The sequence below is a fragment of the Ambystoma mexicanum genome, chromosome 3p (genome assembly GCF_040938575.1).
Source record: "Ambystoma mexicanum isolate Mex_15411 chromosome 3p, UKY_AmexF1_1, whole genome shotgun sequence".
In the NCBI taxonomy this organism is placed as follows: Eukaryota; Metazoa; Chordata; class Amphibia; order Caudata; family Ambystomatidae; genus Ambystoma; species Ambystoma mexicanum.
Window position 1 is genome coordinate 311,752,310 of NC_090925.1, and position 24,049 is coordinate 311,776,358.

Sequence of the window (24,049 nt, forward strand, 5' to 3'; positions counted from 1 at the left end):
GCCCGAAAGCTAAAATGCAATCGCTTTGGCCTGTACTTTAGGCACATATTGTGGAACACCTCCAAATCTGTCAGTCCTCTCAAATCTCTTGATGGAGTTTTGTCGAAAACAATCTTCTCAATGGCTTTGTGTGTCGGTGGAGATGGAATCAACCACTTCTTCTTCCTTGCCTCCTCTGGGGACAAAGGGTCATGTTCACATTGGTGGAAATGTAGGTTTTCTGACCAGCGGTGAACGTTGGTACAGTGGTGCATCAGTGACTGCCATTTTTCAAGTAGTATTTCCACTGACCCTTCACAAGTTTTTGAGCTCCACCAAAGATGGTTGGTGATAGACTGGGACCACTGCAAAATACTTTCAAAACCTTTTTTTTTTCCTGCAGCCGAGATTTTCTTACTGATTGATTTAGCAAGATGCCATACGTCAAATTGATGATTAATAAGCGGGAACTGCTCTCTCATTGTCTTGGCAATTGAAACGTGTCTGTCCATGGCTATGAGGTCGATGTGCATTCCACTTGATTGTAGATATTCCACTGATTTTATAAATCCTAGTTTCTCCATGGCCACTGAGGATGTACATTGTGTTACCTGCACGACCACCGAACTCACAATTTTCTTACTATCCATGTCCTGAAAGTGGTAGGTGCAGTACCTGGCAGAAAATCCAGGGCTGTCGCACTGTCCATCGCCGGCTAGCCTGAAACGTTTCCCTTCGAATGTACTTGCTAGAGACAATTGTTCAATTTTCCAAGCATCACTAATGGCCGGAAACAGATAATCACGTTGGTATATGTAGTACAGCGATTTAGAAATGAAATGGAGTCCCACAAACTGAAAGAAAGCCTCTAACTTTCTAAAACTGGAGCCACTAAAAAGTGATGCAGCTGCACACAGTAGATTGCCTGCTGGCATTTTCACCAGCATCGTTTGTGCAGACCATGAGAACCTATGATTTAATCGACAGGCGGCATTTATTTTGACGTTACTGCCTTTTATTTGATGAGTTACATTAATCAATGGCTTCCCACATACTTTCCCTCTAACTGAATGCCCACATTTCAGCATACTTATAATTTCCATCAAACAACTGTCGAATACAATGTATTTGCTCTCTTTCATTAGACTGTCATCCTGCGTCACGTTGTTTCGGCCTATGACGTTGCAGAGATTTCAACACATTGGAAAGTAATATCGCTGCTATCAAGTTCTGATGCGTCTATGGATGCTGCGGCTGGTTCATTCTCTGTCATTTCGACATCTGCTACTTCAACATTGATGGGAGAACACAACAATGTCGACATGTTTTTGGGTGGCAATTTTTTGGCGGGTGTAGACTGTGTGAATTGATCTGCAACTACTTCAGAGCTATCTTCAATACATTCAATATCATCTTCTTGTGGTGGTGCGGTCGCACTGTAGCAATGGTCCAATGCAACTTTGCTGTATTCTCCAAACACAGTTAATTCATGTTCTGCCCATTGGACATGAGCATCTCGAGCCTGAACACGCCTCGCCTCAATTAATAGTTCCTCCATAGTGTACATGGTCTGGCAAGCAACATCTCTCATTTGCTTCACTGTCTGTGTATGTATAGTTCTGACACCCACGGGTAACTAGAGGAGAGATTGGAAAAGGGATGTTCAGTTTAAACGCAAGATAAAGTGTAGTCCAATTGACTGAAAAAAAAACATACAATAGTTCCCAGCACAAACATTTTTTTAAAGTTATTAACTGTTTGTAACTAACCTTTTTTTGTTTTTTTTTCTTTGCAACTTTTTTGACTCGACCTTCAACATCTGCACGCTGTAGCTCCGATTCGTTTCCGCATGTCCTCCCTTCCTCTTGCTCTGCAACGACTATATTTTCTGTATCCGCATAGACAGCACGGAATGAGGCTCCATCGTCTCCCTGAAACACAGTACTTTCATTACTATGTATCAAAATATTGTTAGCATAAAACACACGTGAGGACGAACACACAGGTACATCTCAATAGCCAAACACGATTTAAACATTGTGTGCAACAATCAAACGACAAGTATTCGACCAGTGATGATCTATTTCGATGGAGCTGTCAGTATCCATACCTCTGGCTCTGCATGGACTGCCATGAATGGTTGTATTGGAGAGGAGGCATCAGCATCTCCCTGAAACACAGTACTTGCATTAGTATGGTTTTCAATATTGGAAACATAACACACACTTGGGGTCGACGGCACAGGTACATATAAAAAGATAACCACAAATGGTGCATTGTCTAACACAATCAAGGAAAATATAAATATCCAGATTTCATCGACTTATTTCTCCGATTCCTTTACATCTGCATCATCAAAATGGGATGTTGTGATTGTAGTGGAAGCTCCGTCATCTCCCTGAAACACAGTACTTGCATTAGTATGGTTTTCAATATTGGAAACATAACACACACTTGGGGTCGAACGCACAGGTACATATGAAGAGATAACCGCAAATGATGCATTGTCTAAAAGAATCAAGGAAAATCTAAATATGATAATATTTCATCGAGTTATTTCTCCGATTAATTTACATCTGCATCATCTAAATGGGATGTTGTGATTGTAGTGGAAGCTCCGTCGTCTCCCTGAAACACAGCACTTGCGTTAATAGGGAAGAAAGTATAGCAAATGGAATCACGTTATATGATCACGCATGATGGAGCTGTCAGTATCCATACCTCGTGCTGCTGAAGAATATCTATGGATGTTGCAAATGTAGTGCGCACTTCCGAAAGCTGTTGCGCCGATTCGTATACGCATGGTCCCGCTTCCACTTCCCCTGGAATTACTTGAATGTCAGGCTCCGCATCAAGTGCAGGGGTTGACGCTCCATCAACTGCCTGAAACATAGTACTTGCATTAGTGAGGATTACAATAGTGAAAACATAACACACACCTGGGGTCGACAGCACAGGTACATATCAACGGCTAACCACGAATGTAACATTGTGTAGAACAATCAAACCATGGAGCTGTCAGTATCCATACCTCCTGCTGATGAAGAACATCTAGAAATGTTGTAGATGTGGTGGATGCTTCAGCATCTCCCTGAAAGACAGTACTTGCATTAGTATGGATAACACTAATTATAACTGAAAACAAACACCAGTGGACGATAACTAAGGTGTATATCAATTGGAAAGCACTAACCAAACATTCGGTAAAATAATAAAACGATAGAATAAAACTATTACTTGACATGCATAAAACAAGTCTGTAGCGGATTAGCCTAGTAAGATTATCTGATACGCGCTAGAAGAGGTTGATAACTGCGACCACGTCAAGGATGTAGAATGTTCTTGCTTCAGATTCAAGGGATAGTCAAGAAGTTGTAAAGGTAAATTAATGATTGATAATGAAATGCCAATATTAAAAATAGCCATGTAAGGCGACAGAATACTTAAAAAATGCTCAATACAGCACAGTACCCTGTTCCCAGATATATACATTTTGTTTGTGGGTTATGAAATCGAAAAAAGAATATATTGATAAATGTCATTATTCAAAAAGCTATACACTCATATCAATATCGAAATTATTACAAGGGATAGAACACATACAATATCAATTAATCCATTCGGCTACCTACACACTACCGCAAGGCCTAAAGCTAAATCCGGACACTTGACTCACCGGTGGCGGAATGTGGATGAATAGAGTGGGAATAGCGTTTTCGAGCAATTTCCATGTCGTTCGCCGTTAATTCTTCTTTGTTACCCAAGATGTTGTGTACATGTCCAAGGAAAAGTGCCGGCTGCAGATGCGGTATCGATCACCCCCTTGTCCTGTAAGACTTGTTGGACTCTACTTTCCAGCTCATCCAGTGGATATCTGCAATGTCTGACCCATTCTCTTATTCGATCAACAGTTTTCGGGAATACATGCATTGTAGTGCCTTCAGATTTCGCATGGGTCTTCGTAGGACAACCGCTAATCGAACATGCAGGCATTGTTGATAAATCTGAAAAGTAAATATCAACATTATTATACAATCTTCATGAATAAAGATTTGATACAAAAGTAAATGAATCATACAATGATCAATGCAAGGTTTGTTTTGGTCGCCGGAACTATACATGTTCATTCTGTGCGGCTTAGTATTTGCATACGTTGCAGAAATGAATAAATGATGTGACTAAAATCTGAACATGTGACTCGTCCCTTGGATGTTCTGTCTTGCACGAGAAGGAAACATGCTTACATTATAGACTGGACCCCCGAAGGATGCAATTCGATGACAATAGACAAAGATGAAAATAAATAGATCTATTGATAGCATAGCAATGGAAACTCAAGTCAATAGCAATGAGACCAATGAACTATTGTGTACTCTACTCGCAAAAAAATAGCTAGAAATTTAAAAATCTGCGAAATATGACTAGGATACATGGCCTTACCTTTACCAACAAACAGTTGGATTCAGCAAGCAGAGCAGTATGTTGCAGGAGAACAGGTGGGTGGCCACAGGTAGCACACTGATGGGTTTGCTCTAAGCGGTCACAGAAGTTCACGGATAGCACGACGACGAGCAGATTAGCGTCGATCTCAGTGGTTGCCAGGTAGCACGTTCAGGAGTTGACTTGCAAAGCACAAAGATGTTCTCATGAGACATATCAAGTGGTTTATAAAGTATTAGAAACAGGGGTGTGTTTGTGAATGAATGACATATGTATGTCGTGGTCTTAGGGGGCGGCCTGCCTGAAGGGGAGGCTTGGCTGGAGACACAGGGTCTGAGGAGGACATGTGACCGATGGCCCCTTGGCGTGGGATACCTTTTGAAGTGTACATGTAGTTTGGCACCTTGGCCGTTTGCGCCCGTGACAGCCCCGCATGCCAGTGCTCATCCCCGGGTGCGAACTGCCTTTGATAGAGGGGGTGGGATGGATGGCCCTGGGGCGTGCAGATAAGGCACAGGAAGACTGCTGAATGGAGACACACTTATGTGGATTGCAGGGGGGCGGCCTGCTTCAAGGGGAGGCCTGGCTGGAGACACGGGGTCTGAGGAGGCCATGTGACCGATGGCCCCTTGGCGTGGGATACCTTTTGAAGTGTACATGTAGTTTGGCACCTTGGCCTTTCGCGCCCCTGACAGCGCGCATCCACTCGCGTGAACCGCCTTTAATAGAGGGTGGGTGGGATGGAGGGGCCTGGGGCGTGCAGATAAGGCACAGGAAGACTGCTGAATGGAGACACACTTATGTGGATTGCAGGGGGGCGGCCTGCTTCAAGGGGAGGCCTGGCTGGAGACACAGGGTCTGAGGAGGCCATGTGACTGATGGCCCCTTGGCGTGGGATACCTTTTGAAGTGTACATGTTGTTTGGCACCTTGGCCGTTCGAGCCCCAGACAGCCCCACATGCCAGCGCTCATCCACGGGTGCGAACTGCCTTTGATAGTATATCGTTGCTTATCAATAACAAATGCCACATACCAGAGATTCTTGTGAGCACAGACCCACACTTCAACCGGTGTATTATAGTGGTCAAGACCCTTAACCTAAGGCCTGTATAATCCAATGGTAATTGTTAGTATAGATATATGTGTGACTTTTATAGAGACATAACCTACTGAAAGACCTTGAACAAGTGTTATTTAGTGCATGCATTATCGAGAATATGTTATGTTAGCTTAGTTCGATAGTGACCACCCTGCTTCACAGCGACCAGACCTTCACCCATTCGGAGCACAGACGTCTGACGTCCATCCTTGAATGGAGACACACTTGATTCATTTAAAAAATCGAAACAACCGTTGTTAAAAAATATGTGGTGTTTTATTTTGTATCTTATTTTCATGACACAAAAATACAAGACTTTAAAGATTATACAGGTCAGGTTGCAGCACAGCGAGACAAAAAATCCCCTGTACTGACCGCTGTCACTCGGGAACGTTTCTCTTATGGCACGAACGGCACAGGCGGGTATCACTCTTCGAACGCGGTGTCCAAGCCTCCCGTGGAGCCACCATGTAAAGGAACGATAGGCCACCAGCCTGTACCAACTGTGAAAAGGAATGAAACAAACTGTTTTTAAATGACCAAGATAAGTTTAATAAACGTTTGTTGTCAATGAAAATTCTTGTAACTAATGGCATTCTGCACGGACAAATGCTATCTAGACAATGCACACTATTGAACGACTTTCATGCGTTACTATGATATGAATATATAATTTTGGATATAGTAGAAGAACATGAAATAGGAGTGGCGTGACAAGCAGAGTATACTTACTCGTTACTCGGATTACAAGGACGAACAGTTGCGCGAAGTTTGTGCATAAGCACCATCATTATTCTCAACACGGCCCTTGTGAGGCAGGCTATACATGTAGGGCATTATTGTAGCCATTGTGTGGTAAACAAAGTAAAATAATTTACAGAGATGGTACAGGTGTTCACACGGGCTACAAGCGGCGAAGGTAGCTGACCAGAGCACAGAATCGAGTCACAGAATACTCAAAGTAACACAGAGAGAGGAATGGAATCGAAAATCTGCTGCTGTGTGTTGGGAAACGGTCTGTTTTTACTTATTGAGGAAAGAGGCGTCCTGCCATTTCCATGGCGACACGTCATTAGCTGAGGCGAAGCGATTGTTGACACGAGACGTGCTTTGGCGTTGGGAAATGGGCGGTAAGAGTCTGCTGATGACAGGCTCAGGGGCGGGGGATTTGATTTAGTGCCGCAGAAGCAGGTCAGCCAAGGCGATGCGGCAAGTGATAGGATTATCACAAAATGGCAGCTCCCTGGTGCCTGTTTTCGCGTGCGTTTAATGGACGAAAACTCGGGTAAGGTCCATAGGAAAGTTTTCTAAAATCGAGCCACTTAGGCTTAAAAAAACATGGCCGACCCGTAGGGACAATACAATTTTTTACTGGACCATGCCTTTAAGAAACTAGAAGAACTGGAAAAAGAAGAAAAACACAGCTTTCAGAATTTGTCCAAACTTGAACGAGAGGCACTCCAAAATCTGAAAAACAACTCGGCAGTGATTATCAAACAAGCCAACAAAAGAGGGGCTATAGTCATCATCAACTCATATGACTACGACCTAATGGTAACCACATTCCTGGAGAACCGGAACCATTACAAAGTCCTAAAAGGGGATCCCACCCAAAGTTTACGACTGGCCATTGCAAACATTGTGGAAGAAGCAGCTTGTGAGGAATATATCAGTGCCAAAGAGGCAGCATTTCTCACCCCCACATTCCCAAAACTACCAGTATTCTATGCGCTACCAAAAGTGCACAAGGGCATAACATCCACACCGGGAAGACCTATCGTAGCAGGGATTGAGTCCATCTTGGAACCTTTATCACAATTCGTCGATTTCTTTCTAAGACAGGAAATCCCAAAGATGCGCTCCTACTTGAAAGACACAATGAGCGTCTTGAACATGCTCCACGAGGTCACCTTTGATCCAGCAACTCAAATTTTGGTGACACTAGACATCGAAGCATTATATACCAACATCCCACAAACAGCCACATTACAAATTGTGGAAAAAGTACTACGAGAATTGGAGACCCCACCGGCAGTACCAATAGAAACAATTATGCAGATGGCCGAACTAGCACTAACTTGAAACTTCTTCCTACACAAAGAGACCTTCTACCAACAATGTTCAGGGACTGTCATGGGGGCTAATTTTGCACCGTCCCTCGCTAATCTCTATGTAGCGGAATTTGAAGAGCTAAATATCTACACACCAACCAACCCCTATAGATCACAGGTATCCCTGTGGACGAGATACATTGATGATATCTTGGCGATCTACACAGGGACGCAAACATCCTTCTTGGAATTCCTGGACTGGTTGAATTCTCGAAATCCGTTCTTGAAATTCACACACTGCATTTCGAAAGAAGTGATACACTTCCTAGATGTAGAAATTAGAACAAACGACGGACATCTGACCACGACGGTCTTTAGGAAACCCACAGACCTCAATGCCCTATTGGACTACACAAGCTTCCATCCAAGGAGCCTACGTGAGAACTTACCCTTTGGCCAATTTTTGCGCTATAGGCGTAACTGCTCGAGCTTACAAGAATACGACATCCAAGCACAGACTCTGGCAAACAAACTATCAGAACGGGGATACCCCAAAAAAACATCAAAATGGCCAGAAAAAGAGCCAGAAACATCCCGAGAGCCATTACTTTACAGCAGAAAGTACGCCCAATAGGTGAAAAAACAATAACGGCAGTGTTCAGTTATTTCAATAAGGTGAACCAAATCAAAAGAGAAATCATGAAACTTTGGCCATTACTAAACATGGGCCCGGTGACCCTCCCTTTACCCCGTTTTGCCATCAAAAAGAGGAAAAATTTGAGAGACAATCTCATACACTCCTATATGCCATCCCAGTCAGCTCCGAACCAAACTACTCTTTGGGAGACAACACCAGCATCTGGACACTCTCTATTCGGATCATTTGGCGCTCAGGATCAGCCCTTTTTTCTGTAATCAAGGATTTCATCCTTCAGTGCTACCTTCCGCTCTTCCACACCCTACACCTGTTCCTACAGTAGATTCATGGATCGAGACCCTCATCAATGTACAGAAGGAAGCCAAAGAGCACCTAGAAAGAGCCTGAAACCGTACCAAGCAGTATGGGGACTCCAAAAGAAGACCAGGACCCCCTTACGCAGTAGGCAATATGGTCTGGCTTTCCTCGAGACTACTGCCCCGACATCTACGACCGGACAAGCTGGCTCCACTGTATTATGGCCCTTTTTCCATAAAAGAAATCATAAACCCAGTGGCCTTTCGACTCAAACTACCAGACTCCTGGAAGAAGATTCATCCAGTTTTTCACACTTCTTTAATAAAAACATACATCCAGTCCTCCCGGAAGTCCCTCAGACCCAACCCCATGGTTGTGGATGGCCAACTGGAATATGAAGTATCCAGAATATGCGACTCCAGTTACAAACGGGGTCAACTTCAATATCTGGTTGAGTGGAAAGAATATCCTCCTAGTGAACACGCTTGGGAACCATTCTCAAATCTAAATACCCCCAGATTACTCAGGAGGTATCATCTCATACAGCCGGGCAAACCTGGTGGGAAAGGTTTTCGGAGGAGGCATGCTGTCATGATCCGTAGGACGCGTCCCTTTTGGACTTCCTGGTCCTTGACACAACGGAGCTTGCACTCCGTAGTACTTCCAACATGGCCGTCTAACATAGAACGATCTCCGCTAACCTCCACGTCAGACGTAGCACATTCTATAAAGAGGCCATGCCCCCGCAGCCCCGCACGTCTCACCGCTACCGCTTGCAGTGGCTAGACGTGTGTTCCGTAGTTCACCGTCACTGAACTCTTTGATTCCTGGTTCCCGGACCCTCGGTTCCCCCCTCAATCTTCCCTTCCTCCTTATTCTGCCTTGAATCCCGGATCTTGTGTACTCGCCTCCGAGTACACCTAATTCATTTTCTGGACTTCCCGGAGAGTCCAAGTGTCCCTGGATGTAGAACGCTGAACGCACGCTGGAAACCGAAGACGCTCGCGTGAGGTTGTACAAAACCCGAACCGTACACAAGAAGACTCCTTCCAAGAATTCCAGCAAACATCGAAGTCAGGTGAGAAAGGGGGAAACCTGTGACATTATTTTTATAAGGCTGTTCATTGTGTTTCGTACTTCTTTATTTTACTTATCAGTTCTCAAATTGGTCTACTACTTATGATGGCCTTTTTCCTCACTTGCTTTACTATACAACACAGTGTTCTAATAATTTCGATCGTAATGTGTTGACAGTAAAGTGTTGGTACTCTGTAGCCTGAGCACCCAAAGGTGAACGTATATATTTTAGTAGTTTATATTTTCTTTGTGGGATTGTTCTGTTTTTGTTTTTTTGTGTTTTTGTGTAAGTGAAAGGTTTACACAATTTATGTCTAACCAAAACACTTAATAAACAAATAGAAGAAGGATCTAGTCGTTTATCCAAACAAGAAGCATACTTTCTTACTTAAGACAACCAAAGAATGACAGTATTCTACACTATACCCAAACTTTATAACATTCTTATAAATCCCCCCAGGTCATCCAATAGTCTCAGGGGTAAATCCCATTTTGGGGCCTTATCTAAATACATAGACTTATTTTTGAAAAAACACATGCCTGAGAAGAGATCCTATATCAAAGGACCTACCCACATTATTAATATCTTAGAAGGCATGTCCTGCAGGGTCCTCACAGAACCCCCGCCTAGTCTCCTTCAAGGTGGCCAGGGGAAGGCAGGTGCTTCCTGATCCTAACCCTGGGGGCGGTATTAGTCGGGTGGATCACCTGGGAGTGAAGGGCCCCAATGGAATAGGAGTGCTCAGATAGGAGAGACACAGTATTTGTCTTCCTCAGAGGGAGGGATTTCCCTGATACCAGAATATTTGATGACTTGTTGTCAGAGTGAGGCTTCCCTTCCCAAAGCTATCTATTTTGTTGGTAGTGAAAATTGTGATGATCAACAGAGGAAAAACAGCATACATACTTCTGATGAATATAATTCTCCCTTGAGTCTGAAACAACCACTAATCCCTTTGAAATATCTTCCTGTAGGTGTATTTAATAACAGGAATGGATTAAATAAAGTTGAAAGCTATATTCAGAAGATAGAAAACAATTAGAACATTGGGGACTTGAAGTCCCAAAATGTCCTAAGTTCTTGGAAGCAGTGTTGTATTTGCCTGGGAAGAGAGGAGCTCTTCCTATTTCGTGCCTAGTCCCGGTGGCTGGCGAGCACCGGAGTGCAGGAGGAGCAAGGCATGTTCCTTTCCTAAGCAGTGTGGGACGTAGGAGCGGGATCGAAGCTGTCAAACGTTTGAAGAGAATCAGAAGAAGTTGATGCAGCAGTTCAAGCGGGCACATGTAGAGAGACCAGTGAGTTCGCCTGCCTGTCATAGGTAACCCCAACCACTAAGCACTATTTTGAATATCAAACTAATGCAAGAAAGTCTTATTGGCATTACAATCACTTTAAAGCAGTCAGAAAAGAAAGGTTACAATTATTATTTTCAAGACAAAAATGTGGCAATATTGACTCCATATAAAGAACTTCATGGCCAAAGGAAAGAGGGATGATACTGATGAGGAACAATAATCTCCATTGCCAATGGAAAGAGGGGGCAAATCTTCAGAAAGCTTATAACCCATATTGGCCAAGTAATAAGACAATGATACGGCAGACAGATTGTAACCAGTACTCCCAGAAGGGGGAATAGGCAATAATTACGCTATATACCAACAAGCATTGCCTAAGCCAAAGAAAGACAAATGTTATAAAGAGACATTGTAATTTTGTCCGCAAAGAAGACATTATAAATCTCAATATTGTTGAGAGTCAAAGACTTTTCTGAAAGTGTGAAGCAAGCCTCAGCACAGAGTACTTGCAATAGTATTAGGAGCTTTTATCCTGGCAGGTGAGTATACCAGCAAAGGGATTGTTTAGTAGTAGTCCTGGCAGGTTAGTGAACCAGGAAGAAGACATTGAAGTACTACATTGTGGTTATGAAGGAAAGAAAGTGTCAAAGCCATTATTATGTTTGATGAATTGTTTTAAAAATCATCCTGACAAGAACCTTATTGTGAATCAAGAAGAATTGTGAAAGTATTTGTTTTCGCATTAAGAAGTTTGTTAAACCATTATCTACAAGTGAAGAGATAAATACTTTTTGGTTGAATCTTTGTTAAAAGCCAAGGGAAAGATGTTTGGGGCCAGGAGAACTTTATGAACAGAACTTGGTTGCAAAAAGGAACTTTTCTTATTTTGAACTTTGGTTAGAGATCCTGCTTTAAACTCGGGGAAGGGGATTCGACCCAGGTTACAAGGATACATAATTACCAGGTTTATGTTGAATGACTGTTATTTGTTGAATTTGATTTGCCATATCATACCTTTATGTGTTTGGTGTCTGTATAAGTGTGAGGGACAGATTCCTTTTATTAGAGTGTATTCCTTTAGTCTTAGTTTCATAGGCAGGGAAATCCACGTTGGGTTAGGGAAAGCAATGCATTTATCAGACCCTTAAAAGTTAATAAAATGGCTATGTTTGCAAAACCTTTACCAGGTTGTCTGCCTCACATTTCTGTCCCCTCACAGCAGACGCACCATTTTTGATAGGTCTAGACATAGTGACTATACAATAACTCCCACAATCGGCAGCAATTCCAATTGTTCACAATCTTCTATAGACACATCAGAATAATGTAACCATGGAGAGCGGCATTTCATAGAGTGGTGCACCAATCTTACCCTCACCAAACATGTTTTCCGTTCCAAAGACCAGTGGTATCTCTAGATGGAGGGTACTGCACTGGGGTCAATGACAGCCCCCTAATACAGCAAACCTATAGTTGGTGTATCTAAAGACACGAATGAGAAAAGTCTATGCCAAAATCACCTAACTCATACTGAGGTATCGAAAGATCTGAGACTGTTTCCTGAGTTGGGATGACCCAGAAGTTTGGAAGGACCTTGTGTGAGTAAATCAAGTAAAGTTCATACACTCAGTATACGTATCTTTAAGTACATTATGCATAACAATTGATACAGTGTTTTGTGTTCCTTTTTTTACACATTCTGTAGAGTCTTCAATGAGGTTTCCATGAAAGGAATATTTTATTTTCAAAGACACAGGTTCTCTAAATAGTCCAATGCATTTCAATCCAGGCGACCATCTTCAGGGACCAAACTGCCCCGAAAAATTACAAATAAATACAACTTGTAATTATGTGTAGTATAATATGTGTGCATATGTCATCTTGTAATCTTGTATCTTGGCAGATCAGCTACGTAGGGATGTTCTTGAAATAATTGATAGAGTTTTTGCTGGGATTTCTTTTGAACCGCATCAATAGCTCTCCAGTGATGGGATAATATGTGACTTTCAGATGAAAGGGTAAACCGAGGATGCTGTTCTGAGGATTCGGAGGCAAAGGAACATGTGTTATCCCTTCCATTCATCCAGTTTTGGTAATGAGGGCAGCCCATACGGCTGCCGATTCTTACTGGTCACAAGTTGCACTAAAGATTGGTTGAGATGTGTCTCAACCATCCACAGGTATCTGCAGAAATTGCTTCTTTGCTTGATCAGGACAGGAAGCATATTATTGAATTGTTAAAATGTCTTCTCACGTTTGTAATACATGGATAGCCGGTATGGGTTCTACATTGAATGGCGAAGTACCAGGACTTAGCCATGATAAAAAACCTTTAGCCTAAAGCTTCTATGCATCTGCCTGCCTTCTTCATCCACCATTGCGGCGTAAGAAGCTGCTCGAGTCCTCCTTTCCCCAAAGGCTGTGTTCGTGGCACAGGACTGCACTAGAGGGTGAGTGAAAGCATAACTGGAGACGTCTGTTGGAACTGTCAATTTATTGTCAAAAACGACGAAGACACTATTTCTGCCATGCAATGCAGATAAAGAAAGGAATGGCCGCCTAAACAGAGATGGGCATGTTGCTCTTCTGTGATTGGGCACAATCTCCCAACGTGACATACGACATTATTTCACAAACATGTGTACAATGGTTGACTTGATGTAACTGACTCGACCATAATTGGCCATTGCAGCCAAGTCACACATGCCACAGCACCACCCAGGAGCCTTCCCTGGAAGTTCACCTTCGGTTCAGAGCCACATGAGCAATGGCCTGTAGGTCTGCCAATCAGCTGAAATGCACGCCTTTTCACTTCAGAACATTACGGCGCCGTAAAAGGCTGCGGCGCAGTTAACCACTAAGCGCCTAATTACGAGGTCCCTTTGCGGGATCCGACCTTAACGGCTGATGTAGACCAGCTGACCAGCCATTAAAGTTGGGACCCGCAAAGGGACCGTGGTGCTAATTACGGTACCGCAATTTGCGGTTCCGTAATTAGCGCCTTCCCCATTCCCATTATGCCCTGTGGGGCAAAAATGGGAATGGGGAAGGGCCATGGGGAAATGGGGAAATACCGCCCCGCCAACCTTGGAATGGGGTGGTATTTCCCCATTTCACCATGGCGGACACGTTACGATACCGGCACCAACCATGGTGCTAATAGCCGGTATCGTAATGAGGGCCCTTGTCTCTCGTTATAGGGCACTGCTATTTCGTACATAGCATTTTTCATTCCATGACCGAAACCTCTTAATGATGCAGAAACTTGGTACATGTTTCACCCTTATTAAGCTGCCTACGGGTTTGGTGCGCTATATAAATGGCAAGAATAAATAAATAAGGATAATCATTTCAGTACAGTATGGCCTTAGTAGGATGCTCTTCTTCTTCCCCCTTAATTTATGGGCAGAAATTGAAGGAGGAACAAAGGCAGGTCACCTGGAAACACTGGCCTAATTCCAACGGAATGAAACCTAATGGCGAACGCATAAAAAAAAGGCCACACTCTAGTTTACAATTTTCAATCTATTTTACAACGGACTACCACTACCAGAATGCATTGCCTCACTTGCGCCCTGGATTTAAGGGCAACCATCTTGGTACTTTGAATAACCGTTTCTTTTTAACACGTGACATCCATTAAACAGAAGGTTGTTTTAGGGAGTGGCAGCCGCGAGACGGGCTCTTTTGGTCCCTCGCTAGAGCATAACATCTGCATACGTATTGCACGCGCACTCTTCCAAGATGACCCTCACAAGAGAGTGCGGCTGGACTTGGCTTTCTGAATGTCTCTGTTTGCTGTACGAGTCCCTCTAACTTGGGCATGGGTTGCCATGCTTTGTTGGCCAGGACCATGCAACCTTCCACTAGCATCTGCAAAGAGGTGCAACACCGCCGCCTCGTTTACGTCTGCCTTCCCCTGTCTCAAGACCAAAAAAGATTGGCAGTAATAAAGTCGTTAGTGCCGAAAGCACTGAAAGATGCCTATTGTTTAAAAAACTTTCATAAATCACCAGCCTCTTTCCACACTGCGCTTGGAAGTAACCCGCAGGACCTTTCTATCTGAAAAATGATCTCCATTAGAGATGCCATCTTGCTGCATGGACTAAGAATCGGGCTTTCAGCGGCACGTGCCTTTTCATGGGGAGCCAAGTAAATATTTGGATTGTCAGACTCCGTGACAATGGTGTTTCTTTAACCACTCCAAGTTATGCCTTACTGGCCAGGCTCAGGTTTCACTTATTTTTTCATTTTACATTTTTAGGAAAGTCGAAACTTGTGCTAAGGCGCAAGCAAGGGCGGGCCACTCTGGCTATCCACTGATAGCAGCCATTACTTGTTTCTGGTTCAATTATCTGTTTTCATTTATTGTAAAATGTGAATGTAAAAAAAAAAAAAAAAATAGAGTATAAGCAAACGGGCTGGGCCTACTTTTCAACAAGCTTACGACCTTGATCTGTTTTATTTGGAGGTATTTATTGAAGGCACGTCCCCAAACACGTATCCCAATAAGTATTATACGCACACCCCGTTAGGGAATGAGACCAGGAGATCAGGTTTATGTGATATAGAAAATGCCAGCAAAGAACTCTGCTGCCTGAGCGCGCGCTGCCAAAACTTACACGGGCAGCACATTATAAGGCACAAACACGTAATTTATGACATCACAATATATAGTCAAAAGCCACAATTCCGATTGGGATGGAAATATGCCATGGTCTGCTCTACAGGGGATGCCAGGCCCTAATTGGCTGCTGCTTCCCGGTCCGTCTAGGTGCACGTGGGTCTGCTGGGCTCATCTCCGCAGTGAAGGTCAGTTTGCATAGAGCAACATTTCTAACTATCTAAGCTAAGCAACAGGAACCAACAAATTATGACCAGTGACAGATATCTAAGCATCATATGAAAGGGGGTCTTGTGATATGATAGGTTATTTATAATGTGCTTAATACCCAGTGGTTTCTAAGCGCAGACCCAGGGATCGAACCTGTGTTGACCCGTGTCGGCTTGCTTCCAAGTCGAGCACGTTGCCCCTAGGCTATCCTCCTGAGACAAGAATAGTACATGTGCATGCCGACCCTACATCCAGGGCGCAGGTTTCTGCCCTAAGGGTCTTGCTTTGGGACTTGCTCTACCATCTACATTCCCTGATGCCTCATGATATAAGCAGACATGACATTCCCTGGTGCCTCATGATATAAGCAGACATGACATTCCCTGGTGCCTCATGATATAAGCAGACATGACATTCCCTGGTGCCTCATGATATAAGCAGACATGACATTCCCTGGTGCCTCATGATATAAGCAGACATGACATTCCCTGGTGCCTCATGATATAAGCAGACATGACATTCCCTGGTGCCTCATGATATAAGCAGACATGACATTCCCTGGTGCCTCATGATATAAGCAGACATGTAATACTATGGAGAGGACAGATTGCTGTTCAGGATTTGGTCTCTGGTGGGTGTTCTGGAGAGGTAAAGGAAAGGGGTTAGAGGGTTATCAGTATGAAAGAAGTTGGGGGGGTCGCGACAGAGGCCAGGTGGTCCCTGGGATGGTGAAGGTCAAAGGGAGACGGGCAGTTTAGTGGAGATGTATGTGCCATTTCGCTGGGGCCTGTACCTATCGCACAATCTGTAGCGAGTGCATTCTTCTAGAGACGCGACTGTGCAATTTCAACATTTTAGCGGACAGGGAACAGGTGCACCTATGTGGGAACAAGCCTCACGCGACGCTGGCTCGCTATGTCATGCTCTGACCTCTCTGCCAGAGCATGTATGCAGTATGTATGCACTAGTATGCAGTTTCACTGAATACTAGTGTTTTGGGCTTAGTAGAAAATGGCGTCCAAGCAAATATACCAAATGGTGTTTTAGTATGACAGGGCCGGCAAGGTTAGTCGACAGTCGTTCATTTGTCTAGCGTATGAGGCTTTGTTCCTGTGTCAAGTAGGGAGGGGGGCAGTTTGGCTCCTCTCAGTTTCCCCATGTGTCTTGTATGTAGGGGAGTAGGGTAGGTCTACTTCCTTCCCAACATTATTCATCACCAAACTAGCCTTGGGAAACAATGCAGCGATGTACATCAAAAGGGGGCTATGGACATAAATTAGGCAGTTAGAAAGAGGACCTTTACAGCGCCACACTTATAACCGGCATACCATTTCGGGTAGCAGCAAATAGTTTACATTTAAAGTTGGGTGAACATTCAATAATGCATAAACAGGGTGCAGGGGTGAGACGGTGTGGATTTCAGAGTGTAGGGGCTAGGTGGTTTCTGGGGTGGGGGCATCTCACAAGTGGTGAAGAGGAGTGGCTTGATTTCTTTCCTGAGTTGGATGAGGGTGTGGGTGAGCATGGCGTTGACCAGTATAAGATGGCGCAGTCTGGAGGAATAGCCGGAGAATGCTTGATTCGTGGTTCTTTCTATTTTTTTCGGATTCCTCAGTTTGGCCAGGTCCCGACTTGTGATGATACACTGACTGCAAGAGATTTATTTATTTATTTATTCGCATTTGTTACATGCGCAGCAGCCCGGAGGCATCGTGGCACGTGTACAGGCATGACAGAGAGCAATGCATACAATGGGTTAAATGAAGAGGGAGGTTTTGAGTTTTTTCCGGAATGCAAGGAGAGAGTTCTCAGTTCTGATGTCTGTGGGTAGAGCGTTCCATAACTTGGCGGCTATGTAGGGGAAGCCGAGCCCGCCAGCTTTGCCCCTGTTGATGTGTGGGGTGTGTAGTTGGTTGGCGTAGCACGTCCTAATAGGTCATGTGGAGGTAGATTTGGTTATTGTCTCTGATAGATATGACGGAGCTGTGAGGATGAGGCATTTGTGGGCGAGGGTGAGGATGTTGAAAGTGATGCGCTCTTTAACTTGGAGCCGATGGGCTGCCTGTCTGGCATGGGAAATATGTTCCCTTTTAGGAATGCTTAATGCTGCCACTAGAATTCAGCTGCCTTCCACCTTTTGCCCATAGCATTTTGTGACAGATGTTCTTCGTGGGAAAATAATTCCTCACAGAAAACTATGATGTGAGAGCAAGAAGTTTGGAATAGTACAGCGAGAGCCCTTTCAAGGTTTACTTCAGGTGCCACCCCTTTCTGGTGAACTCTGCATCGATTACAGAAGGTTAACTGCTATTACTGCCACTGCAAGGTGCCAATAATGTCTTTTAATCTGTGAACTATAAGATTACATTCCAAGAGCAATAGTCTTTTTCAAATCGGATTTGTGAGGGAGATGGAATTCGGTCCAAAATTAAGGAATGTGATCAATGGAAAAAAGCTTTTAAAGTCAGGTAGTCACACTTAATACATTGTGATGCCCGTTTGTCTGAGCTGATCAGAGCCATTCCAATGCATCATGAATGCCATATTTCAAGATATTTGACTATTCCTGGGGCAATCTATTTGATTGAAATTTGGATTTGATTGAATCTATTTGCAAGCGTTCACATCTAGAAAGTGAATTCTTAGGGATATAGTACCAATCCTAAAAAAGAAGACATGGATGAGGTTAAGGTGCAAGCCGCGGTGGACAGTTTACTCTCACTGAAGGTTTAAACAATGTTGGAGTTTGTAAAGTTGTATTGGAGAATTTTAGCCAAATTCGAAACACTGGTATCAACACATTCAAAGAAGCATATACTATTTCATCAGAGAGAGATGAAGGAAAATTGTCTGTCAACAATAAAGACTGCTTTTTGTTCTGGATCAACGACGAAAAAAATAGATTGTTATAACACATTTTTTAAAATAAAATACTTTTACTTTGGCTCTAGAAACCGTATTATGTTATATTCTGGGAAGTGAGACGTTTCATCCAGTAGCCAGTTTCTCTAGATGGACGCCATTCGTTTCCCTGGAAAGGAAAATGGCAAAGCTACTGCACTGTTTAGAATGATACCAAAGACGGTTAATGAGAAGAAGCTCAACCGAGCATTCCTTCTAATGAAGTGGTCAAGTGTAGTATGCTGGGTGAGGGGTACATGTATAAACGCTAAAAGCAAACTACAGCCACCGGATCTCTAGAACAAAATGTAAGAAAGCTGCAATTCTATCAGGTCAAACAGAAGGATAAACATCTATTTGTACCTAATGAATGGATACAAGAGGGAGCGCTGAACTGGAATGACTGTAGTTCGATTCCTAGCTATTCTAGCACACAGCTGACGGTTGACCTGGTATCACAATGATTTTGGTGGTCAAGGAAATCCCAACCTAAAGTAGTGAGATTTGTGGTGTTAGTGTACAATGAAGATCCTCTACTGAAAACACCGCAGGACATTTGGTTCTTTTCCAGCTCAGAATGAATAATGTTATTAGATTTTATCACTGAACTAGTGTGCTGGGTCCTTGGTCAAAGAAAGCATATTTCATTGCTTCATCTGGATTGTAATCATCCATGAACAAGACGGAATAAGTTACTTACCTGTAACTCCTGTTCTCCCACAATGGTATCCTTCATAGATTCACGTGCTGTGACTATTCCGCACCATCAGGCTGGGAATCCTCAGTAACAGAGCAATTGATTTTAAACTGAAAACTGCAGTCATGTTAGTGCTCTGGTAGAGTCATTTTGGGTCATACTGCCCACAGCCAATGGAAAGGGCTTCCTTAGCTCCACACATGGAGGCCATCTTCAGATTTTGGCATAGCACACTTAAAGCGGCAGTATGAGCCAAGAAGAGCCAGAGAGCAAGGTGGGAGGGTCTCATGTGAATCTTTGAAAGATAACGCTGGAGAACAGGTGTTACAGGTAAGTAACTTATTCCTTCTCCAGCATTGGGCCTTTCATATATTAACATGCTGTGAATAGATTACAAAGCAGTATCATATAACTATAACGGGTGGAGTCAAGCTCCTTGTAGCAAACACTTACCACAGGAGACACTGGCCTTACGCAAAGAGGTAACACAGAACCGCCTGAAGGACTCTGGACTCTGCAACAGAATCCATGTCCAGTCAGTAACATCTCATAAAGGTGTCTACAGGCTTCTAGGTCGCTGTCCTGCAGATGTCTGGCAGGCAAACTCCAGAGAGTAACGCCGCTGTGGCAGCCACTGCTCTGGTTGAATGAGCCCTGGCCCTACCAGGAAGAGGCCTGAGAGCCTGCTGATGACAGAAAGAAATGCAGGATGAGATCCACCTGGCAATCAAACACTTGAAGAATGCCTTGCCTACACCAGAGGGACCAAATGTAAAAAAGAGTTGAGCAGTCGTCGTAATTACTTTTGTGCAAGCGACATAGTGCGATGTCCAAGAAATGTAAAGAGCATTCTGCAGAAGAAGCAGGGGATCCAAAGAAGACTGGTAACACCAACAGTTAATTGAGGTGGAATCTTGAAGGCACCTTGTGCACAAAAGATGGGTTAGTGCGAAAAACTGCCTTGTACGTGTGGAAAGTCAGGTAGGGTGCCTTGGCAGAACATTTTTGGATCTCGCTTACCCTCGATGCTGATGTGATGGCGAGAAGGAAATTAGTCTTCCAAGAGAGAAATTGAACTGAAGTCTTGTGCATTGGCTCAATGGAGGTCTCAGAGTCTTGATAGAACCATATTCAGTTCCCAGGCTGGTGCTGGATATCTGGGTAGGCGGAAAGGAACAAAAGAGGCACTTAAGAAACTTCTTGACTAACTGGCTAGACCAAAGGGAAGGGGTGGAAGAAGAGCAGGTATAACGAGACCCTGCAGCAATTTGCACCTTGATGGAGGAATGCACTAAACCAGCTTGTGCCAAAGAAAGTAGGTAAGGTAAGATGTTCTTTGGATGAATGGCTAACAGGTCCAGAACCTGCGTTCTACCCCAAATAGCGTTACTCTTGTAGGAGGCAAGAGTAGATGGGGCACAGATCCGCACCAGAACTTCTCGGCAGACTTGAGGCAGTGGTATAGAACGGAATTCTCGGAGTACAAGCGCCAGGTCGTCAAGTTGAGCGATGCCGGGTAGTGATGGAGGACTACACCCTCTTCCCTGGTGAGCAGATCTTGCAGAGGAGGCAGCCTCATCGGGAGAGCGGAGGTCAATGAGAGGCGGTCAGAGTACCAGAACTGTCTTTGCCAGGCAAGGACCACCAAGATCAATCTGTGCCAATGTTGTCTGAAAACGCTCAACACTTGCGCCACAAAGTGTATCATGGGAGAAAGTGTACAGGAATTTCCCCTCCCAGGGGAGCGTGAAGACATCTCCCAGGCTTTCTGGATGCAGGAACCTGCTGTCAAAGGCCATGCACATCTTTATTCTCGTAGATGGGGAAAAAGGTGGAGATCAGGAGTTCCCCAACAACGAAAAATCCAGCAGAGCTGAGCTACTGGAGCGCCCACTTGTGACCAGAGCTGAGTCCCCTGCTGAGGGAATCCACCATGGTGTTCTGAACACACAGAAGGTGCCAAGGAATGAGGGGCGTGTGGTGTTTGACTGCCCAGTGCTTCTGCTGACAGAGAGAGAGATCTGGTGCATCCCTGCTTGCGTGCATAGAGCATTGTGGTGGTGGTGGTGTCAGTAACGAACCACCCGGCCAGTGAGAAAGGCCCGAGGTGCAGAGAGTCACGGACCCCTCATTGTCTCATGTTGCCAACATCTCGTATCCCAGAAGGAATGCACCCTGCAAGGCCATGAGGGGGTTGAGAGTTCACTGTGAAAAGAAGTCTCATGAGAAGGAGGGCCTGAGCCTCCGACCCGTCTTGTCCCAGCTCCGGAAAGCCTCAGCCCCCAGAACCCCAGCATTCCAAAATATCAGTCAGTCCCAGACCACCAACCATAAAACTGTTAAACCCCCAATCGATCAGAAAACATCTGAAAAACAAGGATCAGTTACCTTCACCATAGGTCGCGTGATTTGTGCTGCGAGGGGTAAAACCACACTGCTAAAACGAGGGTGGGGAACTTTGGTTGGGCGCCAACGTGTTTGGAATCGAGTTATATGTAAGGTGTTTATTATTTTTTTTCTTTTTTTTATAATAGCCCTTACTTACAGTAGTAGGATACATACCTTGGGGGATGAAAGATTGAAACACAACCTGTTGGTAGACATGAGAAATGGGCCAAAACATTACCACGCACATGCACATGTTCGAAAATCACAGGGAGATGGAAGACCTAATACCGAGCCTGGCTAAAAAAAGAAAATAAGTGCCTCCACTGGGGCGAAAAGTAGGACTAGCTCCAGATCCTTTTTTTTCTGTGAGCAGGAAACACCCGAGTAGGGCTAGCTCCAGATCCTTTTTTTCTGTGAGCAGGACACACCCGATGCCCTCAATACAGAGGTGGTTACATACAAATTGCACACATAAAAGGTGATGAATGAACCAAACACACCAATGAGGGTAATAACCCAGTGGGCACCTTTTTATCTTCTGGAACAATACATAAATAAATATAGCAGAACTATCTTGGCAATCCTGAGTAACATTGGTCAAGTATACATTCCTCTATGCAAATACCTTTATAATAAAGTATATACTAATTCATACATTGCTGAATGACAATAGATAATTGATGCAATAGAAATGCCATTTGCATAAATAAAGCACCTACTTACATAATAGACAGGCCCTGTTAACAGGTGCCTTGGGAAGTAAAACAAACAGATTTGTAAAGTTATATATACATATATATTTCAAAGTTATGCCCTGAGTGGGTCAAGAACCGTCTAAATGCGGCCCCACAACTGTTTATGCTTCTCTTTGGCCTTACCATGTAGACTAATCTCCATGCATCACCACTGTTGTTTGGACAGACACACTACGAGTCTGCACCTAAAGGACTAGTAAAGCTATCTTCTGCCCACTAGGTTTACGATCCCACTCATTCTTTGGAAGGATCTTGTCTACAATGCACCAATTTGATTTTACCTCAGGCCTAGTGGCATCTGCAGTCTGCCACAAAACAAACAAAGAACATAAACGGGAGTGCTTTGTTCATATACATATGTTTTTATTTTCTCTCTCCCGCTCTCTCTCTCTGGAACTTCTTCGATGAGGAAACCAAACGGCACACAGACCCAGGTAGGCCCTGCTTTGGTTCGGCAGGAACATTCACCGGCTCCTCCGCCCATGCCGGCTGCGCTCTCTTCTCCTTCCCTCAACTGACTTGCACCTTTTTTTCTCTCTTGGGATATTCCACACTCACTCCCTACCAGGGGAGCTCCAGCACCAGCTGAGGTAAAAACAGGTCAGGAGCACAATAGAACCCCCTAACAGCGGTAGCAACCAAAACCCTCCAGTTTAACCCACAAGCCATGTGAGACCCGAGAAGTGCCACAACATGGGTGGAGCTTTAGTTATACTCCTACAGGAAGGGAAATAACACAGAAACACACACAGGATTATGCATATCAGAGTAATACACAGATGATGCTAGCAATGATGACATAAACAAATACACATTGGTACACCAAGTAATTCTCACACCATCGCTACATAAACATGTCAGCACAATGTTCATTTTATTTCATTTTTGTTTTTTCATATTCTGTACACAAAAACCCAATCTTTGTCAAGCCCAGAATTTTATGAGGGGTTACATATAGTTTGTTAGAAGTGATGGCCTCGAATTATCCTCTTAGCCCATGTCTGCAGTACCAGGTGCATATCAGGTTAGAGATAGAGCCAGTATTGTTATTTTCCACATAATTGCCAATTAGCTACAGTTTCATACATGATGATGTGCAAGGAGGAGCCCACGTGGAAGAAGATGGACAGACAGGGCTGGGCCCAATGGCCTTGCATCCCTTATGGGGCAGGTAGCCTATGTATAGGGTCTCGACCAACCAGTCACGTGGGTTGACACACTATGTAATTTACATCACTGATGATGCTGTATGCCTTCATAAAGTGTTGTTCGTACTGATTTTTGGCAGAGCGTTCCGTGTCAGCAGAGTCCTTTACTGGTGCATTTCTATTTTTATGGAAATCAAACTTTGTTTTCCTTGCAAGAGGTGGGACGAGCCTTTTTCCCTAGTGTGTTGTATTTTATCTGGTGTGAGCGTTGAGGGGCTTCTCTACATTTTTTTTACCTCCAGTATCTAAAAACGGCAAAGGCCTAATCCTCAAGACAACTACGTTGGGCTCTTTTTTTTGCTGAATATGACTACGTGATTATATTTCGACCAGGGGTGAAAAACGGGAAGGCCGATGCCCTTTCCCGTA